The sequence below is a fragment of the Pipra filicauda genome, unplaced genomic scaffold (genome assembly GCF_003945595.2).
Source record: "Pipra filicauda isolate LSUMZ 115617 unplaced genomic scaffold, ASM394559v2 scaffold77_size3566232_pilon, whole genome shotgun sequence".
NCBI lineage: Eukaryota > Metazoa > Chordata > Aves > Passeriformes > Pipridae > Pipra > Pipra filicauda.
The window spans coordinates 2,244,637-2,264,870 of record NW_024104953.1 but is presented as its reverse complement, the minus strand read 5'-3'; the positions used below and the strand labels follow the sequence as shown (position 1 = coordinate 2,264,870).

Sequence of the window (20,234 nt, the reverse complement as noted above, 5' to 3'; positions counted from 1 at the left end):
CAGGGCTTCAGGCGATCAGAGAGTTTATTCAGGATTATTCTTACGGATGATAGCACTTTGTGGTTTCCAAAACAAGCTTGTTCATTACATTGCTTTCTGCTAACTGAATTTCTGCAAGACACCCCTTTCAGGTATTTCTGAGGGCATCTTTGAACCATGAAAAATACCAGAAAACCAACACAAGACTGATTTCAGCTTCATAGAATAAGCAAATATGCAAAAAGTGCATTTTGTTCTGACACTGTATGCAGTCCTTTAATCAAGGAAAACATTTGCTCAACCAGGAATGAATGAAAGGAAGTTGAAGGGGAAAAAATGACCTGTTCAGAATTATTAACCTAATTTTCCACCTTAATTTTTAAGACAAAGTAAAAATAAACAATCATCACCTCGTATAAGTCTGTGGACTCAGTTACTCCCACTTAAACAGGGTTGCAGAAGTTGATGCTACTGGAAATTCATGCCTGTTGGGTTTATCTGCATCTGTAGCCTTCCAGAGATCTGTTCCAGGTTTCTCAATAAGCTGTGCACCCTGGGGTGCTGAGGGCATCCAAATGCTCCAGCTGGATCATCCTCAGCCATTAGCAAATAGACCCTTTGTCAGCACAGGCCAAGACCCAGTTTCAGGCCACCGTGTTGCTAACACACAAGGTGTCTGAAATGTTGAGCTGAAGTAAAAAGTTTAAAAACTTAAGAATACAATGGCCCCTCTTTTTTTTTTTTTTTTTTTTTTTTTGTCTCAAAACCTTAAGCAGTAAGGAATTCGGCCCCTTACTCTGTCATTCTAATGTAAGTTCTGTGTTTCTTGAGGTAGCTGGTCAAGACAGCTGATTTCCAGGGGCCATGTCAGCAGTTTATCTTACTTTATTGTGCACTATGCTAAGAAAAGTTTTGACTTAGTTGCTTATACACAGAAAGACTGAATTTAAATTTTAACTATTTTGGTTTAAAAATATCATTTGTCTTATGAAATAAGGCTAAAAGGTGAAGCTTCATAACTAAACATATTAAAATTACATTAGAGTATCATTCTAAGCAAATAACACTAAAGTCTGTACTGCAAATTAAGAGGTAAGGCTAAAAGTGGCCTGCTCCACCAAAGCTTAATATCTGCTACTGATGATACAAAAGCTACATGAGCAAAAACTATTGTCAAGGAAGCAAAACTCCCTTTTTTTCAGTGTGAGCCCTATGTGGGTTTTTGTGCTTTCACATGTTTCTGTTAAAGTCTTTATTAATTAAATTATAAAATTATATAACAGCAGCTCAGTCATTTTAAGAAGCACCTGTAAAATAAGTCAAAGACTGCCCTTGAATACTACAAACTTTACCAGGCTACACCATAACAAGTCAAAATACAAAAAAAAAAAAGGTGTAGTCAATTATATGTTGTCATAAACTTGTTACATTTATAGTGGTGACATAGAGCTAGATTCAGAAAAACCATACTGTAAAAGTTGTCATCATAATAAATATGTGGCGTTTGAATCAGATAAGATCCATACAGCATGACAGAAGAGTTGAGGAGTTCCACAGCCTGCCAGATTAATATCCCAGGCTCAAGTGGGATAAGGAAGTTGGTCAACAGCATCAGAAACATCACATTTGTTAAGCATATTTGCCACCACAATCTCATTGCCACTGGCTTTTCCTGTGTAGTTGTGTAAAACTCATAAAACTGTCCTTAAGTATTGACCCATTTTATTTGCCTAGTTATCCTCCTGACTCATTTTATCCTAAAATAATCAAGAATGTGTTTACCTGGCAAAACATTTCCTCAAACATTTTCTAACTGGCTAGTTAAAGATCAATGTTGAAAAGTTTGTTTTCTTCATTTCAACTCTAAGTAAGGGTTTGTTTATTCAGAAAAGACACGCAGAAAGGTTTGGTCTTATCTAGAAAGCGAGTTTGTCAAAGATTGTGCTTTTTGAAATTGTACCTGGAAGTTGTAATGGTTCCAGAGTGTTCCACTGAAATACACTTATGCTGCGAAAGAGATTCTCTGAATGAGAAGCTCTGCTCTTTCAAAAACATTTGGATTTCATTTAGGAAGTGAGATCAAAATATTTTTGCCTCGGGTTAAGTAAACTGGTACTGCAATATTTGGTTTGTGAGATAAAGTCAAAATATTAGCATCATTAAAGTGGTAACATGCAACTCTCTGGCAAAACACCTCAGCCTGCAGAGGAACTACACTTCCCACAGGTCACTGCAACGATTCAGTAATGTAAGCCAGGATGAAATATTTCAGTGTGGCTCTGCAAACAGAAATTAATTTTTATGTGAAAAACGTTAAATCACTACAGGTTAAAGACCTGAAAGGTTGTATTTGGACATTCCCTTCTGAAGGATTTTTTAAAACTTTGCTTCTGGATTTAAGTTTAACTTCTGTTATATTTTAAAGGAGATTTATTTGCAAATGCTATAATCTTCAAGAGGCAAATAAATTCTAATTTTTATAGGATTTCTAGTATCTGAATATGTTTATCATAATCCAATGAACTAAACTAGCTTAAACATAAGGTCCACTGGTTTTTCTGTCCCTAATACATATTCACAAGACTTTAACAAACTTGAAGGAATTAAGTGCGATGTTTTGTTGCCAGAGAAAAAAAAATAAATCTGCCCATTGCTTTACCTGGCAAGAGTCTTCCAGTTTCTAAATAACATTGTATTCTGCAAAAGCTTCACAGCCTAGTATTTATTTACATTTCATGGGGGGTACGTGACCAGAAAGGCAAACGAGTTGCTCTCGCTTCAGTGTCCTCACTGGGGTGAGAGGGGTTGTTCCGCCAGCACTTTGAACTTCCTTTTTGGCAGATAAAGGACCCTGCTAATAAAAATAACATAATCAGAGAAATGGTTAAGGCCTGTTCTTAGGCTGTGCGAGAAGTTTTATTGAGCACCTCAGTGCTGTGATCACCCAGGGAAAGCAGGGAGACGGAATAACTCCGGTCACTCCCAGACTGCCGCACCCAACACCTCAGTAAAAGCATGAGCTGTCACCTGCGATTTCTTAGTTATTGAACACTAGGAAAACCCATACCACACAAAAATAGCAAAACCTGCTATTTTAGCACATGAGGGTACAACGCAAACAGGTGGTGAAGACTCTGGAGAGGGCGAGGCACCATGAGAAGGTGTGAGGGGAGCCAGTGGCCCCTCAGGACATGGCGGCTCCCCCTTCCCTGCCTCTGCGGTCCCTGATTCATTCCCACTGCCAGCTCCAATACCCCAGGGGCAACGGCAGGAGTCAAAATACCTCAGAGAACTGGCAAAACCCTCCTCCTGGGCTGAGACCATGGCAGTCCTATGGAGAAGACGCAGCCTCAGGCTGTGGTGGGAACGCCAGGGCCCCAGAAGAGCGTGAGGAGATTTAGCTCTCTGACCTGGGGCACCCCGGTAAGTGCAGCGCAGCCACGGCCCGAAGAAGTGGCTTTATAAACACCCTCTTGAATCGGGGGTTTTGAAATTTAGGGCATCACAAGGAAAAAATTGGAACAGAAACAGCTGCTCAGGCCCATCATCCCTGTTACACTGGGAAACACCTCACGTTCCCCCATAGACACCGGATCCAGTCCAAGGGTAGCTCAGAGTCCTGTGCTGGGCCTGCCCACAAAGTGGAATTGATGTGGTTTAATCCAAAAAGACATAGTTTTGATTTTAAGGGAGGTCAGTTGGGTTTCATTCCAACCCTTCTGTAGATGTTCTGATCCAGAATGGAAGCTGGCATTATTTATTTTACCTCATTCCACTCTGCTTCACTTTCCTAGCTACAGCCATTGAAATTCAGAATAAAAGTGTGGAAAATTATAACTGATAGCAATAAAGAATAGAGCAGAGGTAGATACATTCTACAGATTTCTTCTATAACTTCTGGGGGTTCCTTTTCTTTTTAATTTTATTTTTTAATACCATTTCAACATTTCATTTCCCTCCCTCCCAATGCATCTTTCCCTATTACTCATCTCTAAGCTTTGCCACTCTGGTTTTTACCCTCCCCACTCCAGCATGCTCAATGGTCCAAAAGGATTTCTACCTGTTTTCACACTGCAGTATCACTGGTACCAGTGACAGCCTCATCATTTACCCTGCACTGAAAGATGGGAAAAGTTCAGTCCCTGGGTAAGCTTTCTGGCTCCTCACTCTAATAACTAGTGCCAGCAACACAATAAAATTTTATATCATTTTTATTGGATCCCTCCTAAAGAATTATAGGCAGAGCGCTGGCTTGCAGAGCAGATGTGTGAAGTTGCAGACAGAACTGCATCTGTTTCCTTTTGCCACAAATTGTTTTGTATAGATCCCTGTTGACTAGGAAATTTAACATACTGTCGCTGTACATCACATGTGTAATAAAATCATTGTTAAACAAACGCATTATCTCCTTCTACTCTCCTCCACTTATTTCTAATAACAAACTGACTTTACTTCCTCTAAATCTCCTTCCTTCTCATTCCCCAAAATCGATTTTTCTTCTAGGCCCAGTTTTCCCAGGAGCTGGGCTAGCTCCCGAAGTTTGATGCTGGCTTTCATAGCAGTCCTGGGAGTACAGTGAAGGTGGGGAAATATCAGTAAGAATCTGCTGCCTTCCACTAAATAAAAAACATATTTGTCACTATATTTCTTGTGTTTCTTGGTGGGGCTTTTTTTTGTTTTTTGATTTTTAAAAACTCAAAACCTGTTGTGTATGAGCAGAGGAGAAATAAGTCACTGACCAGATCCAAAAAAGGAATTGAAAAGAAAAGCTGTCTCAGAGCTGCAGAAAGTTGCCAGCAGTGTTTAATCTCCAGGCTGGGGTGATGCCCTGGTTTGGCTGTATGTGCTTTGCAACCTCAACCTTTCCTGGATCCAGCCAGTTTTCAGGCTGTGGAATAAACCAGCTCCCAGTTGCTGCTTAACACAGAAAACAAAGACATCTGAGAGCTCAGTGCCATTCACAGGCAAAATCAAGCTTATTTTCTCATATTCCCAGCAGAAGGAAAATGATATGATAATGTAACATAAATCCTCCAAGGTAACATATATATCTTTGGGAAATAGGTGTTTTCTGAGGGATGGGGCCACACCAGCTACAGTAGCTACTCTGCTTCTTGGCATATGGCTACACAGCAGGGTCTGTGTCTTGGAAAGCAGAAAGCCAGACTCTGCCTGCACCATCTCACACAGATATGGTGCAAAACCCTACAGGACTGCTCAGGACCACGGCTGTACATCATTCCCAAAAACAGCATCCCCTCCTGCCATCTTCACGGAGAGGCACTGCTGTACCAGTCAAATATTTGGGTACAGTGCCAAGTTGGGAATGCAGCTGACACAGACAATAATGAGGGGGAGCTGATGGGATTATGACTGAAAATCACATCAGTAATAAAAACTACAGAAGGAGTCACAAGCCCTTTAAGGGGCTCTGCCTTATTTGCATTTTCTTATGTTGCTTGGAAAACTTAATGAAGTTTATCTTCTGTCATTAAGTTAAACTAGCTCTGTGGTAGTGCTGTCAGAGCTTCACTAATTAAAAGTCAGCCTCCAAGTGCTTAAAGCTTGTCTACACTTGAAAATTAATTCGGTTTGAGGTAGCATATAAATTTAAATTGCAGCAGCCATATTCCACCTAAATTAAGATATTTATTTTGTAAGAAGGTTTCCTTTGAACTTGGCTCAAATTGAAACTGATAGAGCAGCTGCTTCTTTACCCCATCCTGAACCAAGAGATCTGTGCATAAGAAAGGATTCAGGGATATCTCTTGCTAAGTATCCCCATGCATAGACAAGACTTGGGATGGCTGACGGACAGCACTTTCTTTTCTGAGTGCTTCTCTCTGCCTTGTGCCTTACCAGCTGAGCTAAGGCTACAAACTATGTGCTAAGCTAAATTGATATATAATTATCAAATTTGTAAGGACCTGTAGTGCTCAAGCAAGGCTGCTGCTACAGTACAAAGCCTAAATATGAGAAATTAAATCTGGACTAAAATCTCTCTAAGAAAATAAAATCTTTTTATGTACAAGCAAGTTTGGAATAGAGCAAAAAGACTGCACATAAAAAAAATAATCCCAAATGTTCATTGTAGGAATACAATTATCAACCAATTTAAGAAATGGGTAGAAAATGAACATGAGGGGAATATATAAAATAAAATTCTTTTACCATCAGGGATGTTTTTCCAATTACATTCTAAGAGACCACAATAACCAAGTCATTTGGAAACATCAGGGTACCTGAAGAGCACAAAGCAAAGTTTTCAGTCTTCCTTTCTTTCATATCCTGCTCTCCCAGATGCATGTCTAAGACTGCATGTTTCCCCAGTGCTTGCCAGCAGAATAGAAACAGCACTTAACAACGTCGGTGCCAGGGAAACACATCCAAGACAAGAACTAGGGAGGACGTGGAGCAACATAACATGCACAGCTTGACCCTTGTCATAGGATCTGGATGATGTTCACAGGGTAGAATGATGCAGAAGTTTTGGAGAATGTTGAAGGAAAATGGAGAGCTATGTCTAGCAAAAAGTGTTCTTCATGTGAAAAGAAACAATTTGGCAGTCCTTGCAAGGGTGTCTGACCATTCTGCTTCATTTTTCTGACCAGGTAAAAATAACAGCATTTTCCCCCTTCTACATGGAAGGGAAAATTATGTGCACAGTGTGAATGGAAATGGACTTTACTTGCTGTTCAATACAAAACAATTTAATCATCATCTACTCTACAAAATTGCAGTCCAATTTCCTACTTGGCCACTACCTATTTTTGGTGGGAGTCCTCCAGCATCTTTTGTTAGATTTCTGCAGTGGATTCCCCCTGAGCCGTTGGCTGATGGTTCCAGCAATGCCACCTTCCTTTGACACAAGTGGGAACCTCTGCTCTGGAGGGGACACTGGTAAAACAAGAGCTACCCTCCACCTGATAATTATTTTCTCCCAAGTAATAAGAGATAGCCTCAAATTGCTCCAGGGGATGTTTAGATTGGATATTAGGAAAAATTTCTTCACTGAAAGGGTGTCAAGCACTGAAACAGGACACCCAGGGAAGTGGCTGAGTCACCACCCCTGGAGGTATTTAATAGATGTGTAGACATGGTGCTTTAGGGATGTGGTTTAGTGGTGGGCTTGAAAGTGCTGGGTTTATGGTTGGACACAATGATCTTAGAGGTATATTCTGACCTAAATGATTCTATGATTATGGTTCAATAATCCCAAAGAGAGATTTTGAACGCTAATAAACAAAGCCCTAGAAACACCACCATAACACAACCTTCACATATTCCATTATTTTCTTTTGTTCTGTCTCTACCTTCATTTTCTTATGTTTTTCTCAAATAAAATGTTTATTACCTTGGGTAGTCTTGTATGGACAGTGCCTGGGATGACCCTGGCACTGACACTGCAGGACCGCTGGACCTCCAGGAAACGATATCATCCTCTTGTGAAGGTAGGAAATCTCAGGTGGTTGTTGTCCTTACTCAAAATACAGCCACAAAAGTTTCCCATGTCATGAAATTAATTGGTGGGGGGAGGAACACCAAATACTATTGCCCTGAGGAAAACATTCAGGAGGACTCCTACATATGGCAGTACATTTGTGGGTACACATATGTGCAATTCCATGTGCAAACACTCACACAGAACAGGACCACACAGTTGCTTTCCAGCATAACCTGAAGGACAATATAGGATGCAACTGGCAATGGTCATCCAGCTGGGATGAGGTGTTCCTCCCGCTGGTATCCAACCGCTCGCTTGAAAATGAAACGCTTGGCAACAGAAATGCTCCACAGCTGGAAACCACGAACAAGTCAAAGCAAATAAACAATCCCAAAATGAGGTTTAAAGCAGAGAATAAAAATCAAACGTCATTTGAAAATGTACTAAAATTGGCTGGTGTCTAAGGGAGCGTTTAGTGGCTCAGCACTTCTCTGCTGCACTTCAGAAATTAAGGAGAGAAACAGAGAAACAGTCTCAGATGTAGCAATAAATAATGGACACTTTCAACACATAATTTGCATTTGAATTAACTAGGCTGGCTAAATTAATTCATCCATTATGAAAGGAGAATTTTACTGTCTATATTTTCAGGCTCCCTACTGTGCTAAGTTAAATGGGCACTGAGGCAAGGACTACCGGCTTCATAGAAATCGCTACTAAATAAGTTTCCTCTCAATTATTATCTAGTTCACACAGTTTGGAAGCCTGATGCCGATAAAAACAATTGTCACAGGGTCTTGCCTTTTCTCCACTGTTTGTGCTGCTGAAGGTGAACAGCAATGGCAGCACTTTAGGGTTATATAGGCCTCATTCAGAGGTTTTTTCTTGAAACATTTTTCCAGGCCTTCCTCCCCAGAAGGGCTAAATCATATAACCAAGGTTATTTTGCATTCAACACCAATTTAAATGTTTGGGAGGCCGAGGGGTGATTTCCTTGCAACACTATATGAATTCCTCCCTTGAGAAAATTTGAGATAACCTTAAAATATATAGTTGATGCAATATATGACAATACATCATTAATTATATAGCCTATAGCATCAAGAACTAACTGGAGGAAGACATAAGCTTGGGGACTTATGGAGTAATCAATATATTACACTATTCTTAATAATGCATTAACATTGTGTTTACAACTATAGACAAGTTACATTTTTCACGAGCTGCACCATCAGGATTTTCAAAACCATGCTCAAAAATGCCAAAAGCATGTGACGAAAGGGAAAAGAGAACTATTGTCATCTCCTCTTTGCAAACAAAGAGTGGCAGAGAAGGAAATCAGTTTGTAATTCAAGCCATGTCCAGGGGAAGGTCACATCCCTCTGCCCACACCACGTCAGGAAAGATAGACCACAGCAAACTCAAAGGCCACCGCAGGCTTCCCAAGGGATACACTGTGGGCTGAGGGAGAGGATCTGAGCAGCGAGGTTTTGACGGGAGCACAGTTCACCAGCAAAACCTATTTAAATTACTGACACTTTTCCCAGTGTCTGGAGAAAACTTGTTCTGCTCGGGGAACAGGAACAAGCAAGTGATGGACGGGCACCTGGCAGCACTGCCCTTTGCTAGCGAAGCTTTTAACACCTTCTCTGGAGTCAGAAGCTGTATCTGGTAGCTCAGTTCACATGGTTGGGTCAGGACAGGATGGATTTTGGCAGAACAGGGATAGTCTCCCAGAACAACTACATTGCAAAGTAGGAGGTGTGCCCGTAGCTCCCACTTTTCCAAGCTTTGTGCCCCATACCCTGGTCTACCTCCTTCCTTTCTCCAGGGAAACAACGGATTCCAGCATCACTTTTTGTTTTTCCCCCTAATTTTCTCATAACGGAAAAAAAAAAATGACGGCAGTCCTTGCTGTGCCAGAGTATTACTCCATCAGCCCACAGGGTTTCCTCACTCCACATGGACCATAACAGCAATGTGAGGAGGAAGAAGGAAGAAAACAGGAAGGCGATAAATTCATGCTGCACTCCTTGCAATGGGACTATGATCCGCCATCTGGAGAGCTCTGGCACCAAGAGCAAAGAGTTAGAAACATTTAAGCTCTTTCTTTAGATTGCCATGATGAAACAAGCTGCACGAGTCAATGCCTACTAAAAGCACCCAAATGTTTTCCACTCTCCTTCCTCACTGTCTATCGATTTCTTCCATGCAGAGAGCAAACTACATTGCAGCAGAAAACTGCATTGTTACAGAGAGTCCAAAGGGACTGTCTCCTTCCCTGTCTGCTTACAACACTGAGAAGATGGAACCAGGCTTTGTGACAGTCTGTCCGTGCTGCCAGTGGCACCACAGATAATAAAGAGGATACTGTGTATACACTTTTTTCAGCATTAAACATAAGAGGCAAGAGGTGTTGTCCTGTAAGTCACATCCTTCAAGATCTAAATCCATTTACAGAATTGCTGGGGTTTCTTCCCTTGCTCTTAGTTCCAGAGAAGATTAAAAAATTTACATCTAAACAGAATGAATTTGAAGACCGTAACAGGATGAGACTTAAAATATTGATTTTCTTATTAGTGGGATGTTACAGCACAAAGCATCCACTGCTTGCAGAGCAAGGGTAGACAGACATCCTCTAGAGCACCCAACACCCTGGAACCTTATAGGATAACTTTTAAAAGCATCCACTAAACAAGGAGCATAGAAATCACCTGGATGAACACAGTTAAGCTGCTTGAAGTGATTGGCAAATGATTGACTCCTGCAAGGGCCGCCTTTAAACCAAGAGCGAACTCTGACAGCACTTGGGAGGAAAAGGGAGGGAGCAGATTCCCACTAAAGGGAGTGTCGCCTTCCCAGCTGGAGGCTGATGGTGATAAAAGGGATGTTCAGACACATCATAGCTAGAAGTCCGAGTTTTTAAATTTTTGTGAGCTGATACAAATCAGAGAGCCTTTAGGGAAGCGTTCAAGTACCGGGCAATGCAATATCAAAGATAAGAACGACTGAAAGTATCTTGCAAATCACAATTATGAGGACAGGCTTTCTCCAAGATTCATTCTGATTTTCAATGGATCGATATAAAGGATATATTAAATATTATTTATGCACCCGTTGAGCCTTCTAATCGAGGGCAGAAATCCTGCCTTTCCTAAGCTGACGTGAATAAGGTAGTTTCCTTCCATACCAGAAGCGTTTCAGAAAATTAATTCTGTATCTCTGAAAAGGTCATTTATTCAAGGAAGAGTGACAGGTGCCATAAACTTACTTGTATGTCACTTGTATGTCAGTTCAACTCAACTGAACACAAAGCAAATCAATTCAGCCTGGTCAAGTATAATTACCTGCTGGAGCAGGATACATTGCCTTGCATTTATTATTAACAATGCTTCAGAAGCACTAAATTCAACAGCAATTTTGATTCTTATGAGGTTGTACGCTGTTCTTCCTTCCCAAGTGCTTTCTTCTCCTGGAGTTTACAACATGATTCTTACAGTATAATAATTTTAATAGTATTTGTACTCTGTCAGCAATTAATTTCCAGTTATGCATGAACAAATTATGAGGTCCAGATAGATTAACAGGATTAAATTTTAGTTGGAGGGGAAAAAGGCTGTGTGTTTCTAGGAGCTGGAAGCCTGTCTATGCTCACAGGACTTGAATTTGGGGGCTTATCTCCTCTTTCTTACCATTGCCTTGAAATATTTTCTTTTAGTATAGATAGAATACACACATTCTGGGTGAATTGTTTCTGGAGCTCTGATCACCTGTGGTTATAAAAACCCTCAGCACTCACTGCTATGCTCTAAGTGTCATTTCAAGGACATAAAAGTTGCACCACAACAATTTATGGGTGAATAAATTGACGATGAATAAATCTTTGCTTTTCAAATAAGTTTTTGTTTGTCATTCTTTCATTAAAGAAATTAATAGAAAATTAAATATACTTCCCATTAAACTATGTGCTATACCAGAGGCTCATTAATGTTATTGTAGATTTCTCACCACTTTCTGGTATGATATTGTTTGGAGAATACTGGATGTTTTAATCCAGATGTTTTTTAATCTCTTAGATAAAATGAGAACAATGAATGCTTGTAAACAGGATATGCATTCAATCTAAAAGTCAATTCAATAAATATTTATGGATTTATATTATGTTTATAAAACTCTGAGACAAAAGAGAAAAGTTTTAGATTATAAAATGGTTGATGGCAATAAGTCAAAAACTTCAGCCAAATTAGGCTAATATTGTCAACACACACACAGCAGTCCATCACAAAGTTAGGAAGGAACTGATCTTTGAAGGAAAATTCAGAACATCCCTGTAAAGGCAAAGTGCCTCCTAGCCTACAGCACAATTGTGTGCTTACACAGTGATGCTTATGTCACTTTTATTTCTGTATGTCATGGCAAAAGTGCTCTGCTATAATAAAATTAAAATTAAATTATGATTTAATAAGAAAAAAATTATTAGAAACAAAGATAAATCACAAAGACAGAAACATTACACAACACAGCCAACAAATTAAGAAGGCTGACCTCACTGGACTCATTGCTAAACCACCCAGCAGGCAAATTTGACAGCATGGATCAGACTACAATTTCCCTGAAGCCCTTCCAGAGCATCAGAAACTACCAGAATTCCCACAGAGTTCTCTAATCACAAAGCTTTCCTGGATGCTATTCAGCATAAGATGTGTTTAAGGAACAAAGAATGTAATTCTATACATTGCAGAACACCATTTGTCTTATTTTGTAAGGTCCCTGCTGAAGTCCTGGCTCTGAGGTAGCGCAGTCAAAATCAATTCACACCTCCATTCATCGTGCCTCAGGGATGAATGGATGCAGTCCGTGTGTCACATCCATAAGAGCCACTTCCATTATTCTCCAATGCCCCCAAAACAAGTATAATTCAGTTGATTTTCTCTGTGCTTCCGAGAAGGTTACAAGGGACAAAGCTGGGCAAAATGAGAGAGCAGCACCCTCCCTCCTGGTAGAGCTCCAAAGGCAGGAGGAGCGGGGAGAAGCTTCAGTCAACAGAGGATGCTCATCCACAGGGGTCCCTGGAGCCTGCAAAGATCTGTCTTCCTAAAACTCTGGCTACTGCAACACCAAAGGAATGTTCTTTTAGTTTTTCAGTCTTTATCCTGCACTTATATATTTTTATAATTTAATTGGCATAATGTTCTTCAGAAACCACTTTCTTATTTTACTCACCATTAGATGCTCCTAAACTATGAAGACCTCTTACATCACCCCAGGATCCTCCTATTTTTACCATTTTACTGAAAACAATGAGCATTTTCATTAATGTAATTCTACCACCAGAACTAATGTGTTCACCAGAAAAAAAAAGAAAATCAAGCTATGGGGAAAACAACACTAGATTATTTTTATTTTTCTGTAAAAATATCAATAGTATCTAAATAAAACACTATCTATCAGGAGTATCTAAATAAAATACTTCATTCCAAAGCCTGGACTTGAAAATATTTTATTATTTTTTTTTTTTTAAGTTTAATACTACTGCTCTTTGGGGGATAAACCCCCAACCAAACACAACTTGCTCTCCCAAATCATGTTGTTTCACTGTTTAGATCTCAGCACTTACTTCATATGTGACAAAACACTATTATTCTTCTGATTTGCATGTCATCAGAATACGAATAAATTCACTCAGACCTAATAGACTGCATGTAAAAGGACTACATGTTCCCAAATATTCTGCTTATTCAGTCACATTATAAAAATAGAAGAGAAAGCAATTGCCTGCCTTTCACACAATTTTATGTAAGCTGCTATAAAATTTCCAAAGCTTTTTAAATAAAGCAAGCATTTCATACATATAGTGAGCAACAGGAAGCAGAAATATCATTGACCTGGGAATGCACAGACTGAAAAATTTCATCAGAACAACAGTATGGACTTCGTGAACTATTTCTGTGATGGATTCTTTTAGCTGTTCAGTGCCAGGATCGACAAGGCTTAAGGGATTTCACCATCTAGAGGTAGACTTACTCTCATATACCTTGAACTCAGTTAAAACAAGCTCAAAAAATTTAGATCACGTCATTTCAGGTGTTATCACATCAGCTGAAGACAACAGTGGCCTCCGATTTAGCTTCTTCCTTTAAAAGCAGCTTTATGCTGTGGCCGAGGTTTTGGTCTGGTAAGCACCTATGGATTTAGTCTTTTCAAGCTTTGTGACCTGAGTTAGAAACCATGCTATTCCTCAAGATGCAATGTTGGGTTTCCTACTGCCCTTCTGAAAACATAATTCATGCAGGAAAGAAATGCCTTAGAATTGCTAAGGAAAAAAACCAAACACTTATGGCTCATCAGGCACACAGGCTGATACCCCTGATGTTTAATTCCCATCTCCCTGTTCTCCCTTTGTGAAATCAGCACCTTCACACTCTCAAATTAAATTAGACCTGATAATCTCCTAGTCTGACACTGAAGACAGCACAAATGCTCCAGGCTCAGGATGGCCCTCTCCTGCTGAGGAGAAGACTCAGAGAAGCATATGGAGGGTGCACTGGTGTTGTGAGCCAAAACTCAGCCTCCTCATTTTCCATATTTGTTTCCAAGCTTTTCCTAATCTCTATTTCTGCAAATATTTTTTTTCCCCAACAGAAACTCCAGCTTGGAGGATGTGTGAAAAGATGATATAACATTTCACAGGTGTTAGCAAAATAATTTTACAGATGACATTGGTAAAAAACAGAAATGGTTCTTTGATGTTTTGATGAGCTCCTATCTCCATATTTTTCCAGTAGCAGTAGGGCTCTCATTATTTCTGTAGCACCCATCTGGATTTTAAAAACACTGAGTTAAACTATAATTTTTTAAAGAAAAAAAGAAATTTATAGCCTGAGCTCTAGTAACAAGTCAGGTGCTGTCATCCAAACCACAGAGAGGGGAAGAAAGAGGTGCTACCACAGGGACATTAGGTACAAATGTCCCAAAACAACTTGCATTCTTCAGACATGGATGAGACTAGGGCCAAGTTCACAATTACTTACATATTTTGCATTGAGTCATAATTAGCTGCAATATATATACACTTCACTTGAAACCAGCTATGAATAGATGAGTGCCAGGGACTGCCATCTGCTCCCTAAGCCATAATTAACTGCCTGATTACGAAATACATATATATTTATCTAATTAGTTTTAATAGCCCTGCTTTAGCTGGCACTGCTCCAAAAATAAGGTGAAGAGGTGTGTCCTACTACTTGACAGGGAGAGGCTGGAGATGTGAACAGTTCCCACAGGGAGCTGCCCCAGAGGCCAGCGTGGCTCCAGTGAGGGGGTCAAGAAGGGGCACCCAAAACAGGGAGCTGCTGCCCACCAGAAAGTTTCACAGGACAACATGCAGAGCATTGCTAAGCCAGGCCCTCTTTGCCTGTGCCAGGGTGGGGCACGATGCAAAGCTTGTTTTGAGTCTCAGAAGAAACTCGTGGTGCTGTGGATGACAGTGAGATGTGAGAATCCAGGGCAGTGGGTGCACAGACAGGCACAGCTGTGCCCCACCACGAGGGGACATGAACCAAACACTGCTTCTTGAAGCAATTAGAGATCATGATTATTTGAGCCCATACAATTCTTCTGGCAACATTGTCCAGAAAGACCTTCTATGGAGGTTGGGATGCTTCACTAATTTATTCAGGATAAAAAGAAATATCCCTTAATATAAATTTTTTCCCACTTCTGTTTGCAGCATAACCAGTGTTGCATCTGTTAATTTCTGGGTGAGCAGCATTAAGGCTTTGCCACAAGGCTGATTTTGTCATAAATTCCATGTTTTGATTGCAGACTCCAGTGCTTCCTGGAGCATAAATGGATTTAGGGACAGATTTTAAAAGTATTTCAGATGCCACAGGGTACATTTGACATCGATTTCCAGGGAAGCTGGGAATTCAAATGCATCAAAACCCAGTTATTCAGCCCAGCTCCACTGAATCACTCACCGAGTTTCCAAGGGCTGCAGACTACCTGAATTTTGACTTCAGATTAGGAAGCCCTGCCATTTTGGTAAACATGGATAGTCTACTCTTGGAAAGTCTCCACAGAAGGAACAGAAAAGTTGGCCTGCAGTTTCCCCACCCCTCTTTACTGCTTTATGATTTTACAGGACCTATCTGTCAGATTCTCTCCTGCACACCAACAGCTCACATTATTTACACCTCTGGATGTCTGGTATCTCCCTATTTTAAAGCCTTTGCTCCCTTATGGAAGCAGTCAGGTCCATCCATGGGTTAGGAAATTAATGGGAAGCCCCCACAAGGTGCACTACTAGGGCTCAGGGCTTCTCTGTGCATATACCATAAGCTGGAGTCTATTCCCACAGGGGAATAGTCATACATTGCAGCAAGCTGCTGTAGGAGCTTGCAGGCTTTCCATAGCATTCCCTGACCACAGCTGGGATTCCTGCTCTGCTCATTCCTCAGAGATTACAGCTGCTTTTGCACCACCATGCTGATGCCACCGGGACCCATCACCTGCTCCCATGTCATTTATACAAGAGAAAAGTCTGTCATCCCAGGCAATGCTTTTTACCAAATCCATCATCAAAAGCCTGGCAAATGAAGTGTGACAGACTCATTCTCACTTAATGCCAGGTGACAGCAGTGACGCTGATGTGACTGTCCCACAGCAGAGCAGGTACATTAACTTAGTGACACATCCACCTAACTCTGTTCTTCAGCTTTTTCCCTCTCCACCACTCCCCCAAGGGATAACTAGCTGTGGATGCCATTTCTTCCAGCCTGCAGGGTTAAAAAAAAAAAAAAAAAATATATATATATATCCTCAGAAGTCTCTTTATTTCAGCAGCTGGGCTGAGATCCCCTGAGCCCCAGAGAGCTGTGTCTTTGCACGTTGGTGAAGGCAGAAAAACTCTGACTGCAGTTCCCTCGTGTTTCTGGGAGCTGAAGGCCCCTTGCAGGTCTGGATGAAGTATTATTGCTCCAGCACTGTGATTACATGCTGCACAAAGCTGCTATATTGCAAGTGACGAGTAGGAGGAGAAGGAGATCACAGCTCTTTTTTGGAGGAAATGAAGGAATGTAATTTTTCAAATGGAACCAATAAAATGAGACATCTCCCCTTAGAGCCAGTTTCTTGAACGCTGCTCACAGCCTCTCTGAGCCTCACAGCAAGACAACAGCTGCTTGAATAGCAGAATACAGATTTCTGCTCTTCCAGTAAATAACGTGGAACAAGCTTAATTTGCACCTCTCCTACAGAATCCACCAGCAGTTGGCCACGCAAGATGGTTTTATCCCACAAGATTAAGACATTTAGCAAGCTAAAAAAAAAAATTAATTACAGAAAATACACTCCATCACCCTGGGCCTTTGTCTCTGCTGAGATACACATGGGACTCCTTTCCTTTGGCTGTAAACATCCTGTTCCCCATTCTTACCGTTGTTCACAAAATTAGGATCCCATTCAGTAAGACCATTAGGTAAAGCAACTTTACTGCTCTATTACTGCTTCTGCCAGTCCCTACCCCTGACTCCTGATGGCCTCTTTCCAGAAAAGTGCTTATGTATATCCCTCTGTAGCCAAGGGAACATCCTCTTTGTGGCTTCCTGGGAATGTCTCACACACTGGGATTCACAAATGCACTGTTAAATCAGGGCCTACCACTTATGTGTCCAATTAACAGCATTGGGCTCCTTAATTACAAGCAAACCCAAGCAGATATTGTATGCCATTCACTGGAGCAATTTTGCAGGTTCTGTGACAACATTTATCACAATTGTCTTAAAAATACATATATATATATATGTATACAAATACACATATACATAAATTGTGAAAAACAACTTCCTTTTTCAGAAACATTTCTCTGGCCCCACAGCATCAGAGGTTACAGTTTATCAGGATAAAGGGTACTGGAGTCTCACCCTGTACTTGGTGTTAGAGAGGGATGTTCAAGTGACAGGACCACTCTTCACAATCATCTTGAATAAAATGGAAGCAAACACCTCAGATGGAAGAGGAAGGACAACTTTCCCCTCTGTTAATTTACATTTTATCATAGATTTCAATTATGCTGGCTACTGAAGCGTGTAGGATTCACATGGTTCTTGCTGCTGCCTCTACAAACAAGCAGAGCCAAAGCTGTGTGTTCCCATGATCCCAACAAAATGCTCAGGCTCCCTCTGCATGCCCTGGCATTGAGTTGCTTTCCTTTGTCTACCAGAGTAGATGGAGTGCTCTTCTCTTCACCTGCTCATTTTACCGTGTGATTTGGGAACAACCATCTGCCTTAGGAAGCCACGTTACCTTCAGAAAAGCCAGAAATTCCTCAGAGTGCCGACCAAAGTTAAGCATTTCTGTTTGCCTCTTTCAAAACAGATCTGAGCATACATTTACTTAGGGGGAAAACCCAACCCTCCATCTCTACACATACCTCAAATGCCCAAATAAATGCCCTCCTCCCTGATGAGGCTTTTTATTATAAAGCACCTCTAAGTTTCATTTTCACATTTTCCAGGCTTCTCTAAATGAAAAAGACCAGTGAGGGTAGAAACAGTGACATTTAGATGACCAGAGTAACAACAAGCTAACAGTACATTAATTACTACAAACTATGAGCTTTGCCATGCTCAGAAAGACCCTGCTGTGAGGGCAAGAGCAAACACCATTTCCCCTCTTGTTTGCTGCAGGACAGCACCGCTGCATTGAGCAAATGCCATCACACACCCCTGCCCTGCAATGATTTTCAATTGCCTTTTTGTCACCTCCTTAATCCAGAAGCTGGCTTCTTGACAGTGGGCAATGAGGGTCTAAGGGCCTTCAGAGAGCTCTCCTAACAAGGATCTTTCCTTAGTCAAAAAATCTGATGACAGCGTGATGCTTTTACCTGTCGACATCCCTGACACCAACCACTTTTCTCATTGATCGAGCACTTCTCCAGCAAGACTTAACCTGGGGCTAAGCAGCTCTGATCTATGTACAGGGGGCACTGCAAGAAGGCTTAGTAAAAATCAGAAGATACCGAATAAGTTTGGTGCAGTATTTTATCCCTAAATCTATGAATGAGCCACATTGAAAGCTGAGACATTCTCTGGAGCAAAACCAGTAAACCAAGGCAGGTTCAGTCACTTGAAGCTGTGTGGACACGAGGGCATCACACAAAATGCTACAAACAGCAGAGTCTTGTTGGGAAGCTGTGCTTGTTCCTAAAACTCTGGGATAAAGTCTAAAACTAGGAATGACAGATGAAAATTAATTGCCCTTCCTCCACAGTCACAAAAAGCTCCCTCTTGCACAAGGGAAACACCTGGTGAGTACAGCAGCTCCAGTGCTGTCAAACCTCAGCACTGCATGAATCTCTTTCAGACCCTTTTTAAGTGGCTCAAGGCTCTGTAGGAGGAAGGGAAAAGCGTATTTGATGGCTGGGGCAGAGAGGCTGGCGAGAAGACATGTGCCCTACTGCTGAGCAATTCCATCAGTGCTGCCACAGCGATAAAATGGGTAGCACAGCAGCAAGAATTAGCTGAGATTTGTGTCTGTAGCAAGTGAAAACCTTTGCCTGAAGAGGAAGATTGGGCCCAATGTAAAGGGGACTCTATTTTGTAGAATTGCAGCTCTGAGCTTTTCTTCCCTCTTCAATTGGCCTCCCTCTGTGCTGCTCCAACCATGTGCTTCCATGCTTGGCTATTATTAATCCTGTAAAGCTGTTAGGAACCCATTCACATGGGAAACACATCATCAGCAGCATCTAAACTTAGGAACTTGAGGTAAAACCAAACCAAAACCGAATAAGAATGTTAGAAAAAAAATCCAGCCAAATTCAAAAGGCAAAATACTCCCTTTAGCCAGCTCCATGCACATCTAATTAAGAGCTATTTAGCTGAAAGGTCTGGATTTTGTATTTTCACTGTCCCATAAAAGATAAAAAAAACCCCAGAGCATGGAGCCTCAGCACTAGGTGAGTGACAGCCTGGGAGAAGTCACCTTCATTCTCGAGGCCAGTTACCCTCTTTTTCAAAGGGAGGGGAAGTTCTGACATCTTTTGAAGGACAGAACATGCTGCAGAAATGACCTTCCTATTCACAGTAGAAAGCAGGCCAAGGCAGACACATATACCTTTGGTCCCCTGAGGTTTTCCTTCATAACAATGGAAATGAAGGGTTTTTACTCAAACAGGTTTCTTTTAACAGTTTCATCTGCAGACAGCCAAAGGACTTTACTAATTCTGTCAAAAAGCACCATTCACCCAGGCTTGTCTGTTTATCGAGTTTCTATCCAATTACACACACTCCTTTCAGAAATGAAGTTATTGCAGCTATCCATCCCAAAAATATGATACCAGCTCTCAACAACTTCTGTTTTATATTTATGCTTGGACCATTGCAACTTGCTTAGCCTAAATTCTGGTTTAATGAAAACTGCTAATAGCTCCCCAGGTACAGCTGACAAAGTGATGAGCAAAACCTCCCTCCACAACAGTAACAAAGAATTTTGCTAAGCTGTGAACATCAAGGGAGGGCTTTTAATACAAGTATTTGAACAATATTAAAGGCCAAGGTCTTTCTCAAATACCTTCACCAAGTCAGGAGGTACAGGATTCATTCCCTTCCTGCTCAAAGAGGGTGTCTGTGCGTCACATGGGCAGGTTGTATATTTTAAAAGTCAGGGTCCCTTTTGTTCTTAGATAATAAAATTTGTTTCTTTAGACTAGTTATTATTAAAACAAGTTCTCCATAGAATTTGAACAGGGCTGGAGACAATTTCAGGAAAAGCATAGCATTCATGTTGGGTGTAGAAAGAGCACAGAGTGTAA

The 20,234-nt window shown here is 41.0% G+C and overlaps 2 long non-coding RNA genes across 4 annotated transcripts in view; one reads left to right on the top strand and one right to left on the bottom strand.

The window, feature by feature from the left end:
* Positions 1–2,686: 2,686 nt before the first annotated feature.
* Positions 2,687–20,234, bottom strand: part of LOC114002193 — a 51,553-nt gene continuing 34,005 nt past the window's right edge. For both annotated transcript variants that reach the window (XR_005566667.1, XR_005566668.1), the window contains one exon: positions 2,687–2,830. This is a non-coding gene — a long non-coding RNA (uncharacterized LOC114002193). The remainder of the gene's footprint in view (positions 2,831–20,234) is intronic.
* On the top strand, positions 3,183–4,621 carry LOC120324941. Of its 2 annotated transcripts, XR_005566670.1 has the most exons (3): positions 3,183–3,402; positions 4,011–4,125; positions 4,483–4,621. It is a non-coding gene; the product is annotated as an uncharacterized LOC120324941 (long non-coding RNA). The 2 variants fall into 2 exon arrangements; XR_005566671.1 differs by lacking the exon at positions 4,011–4,125.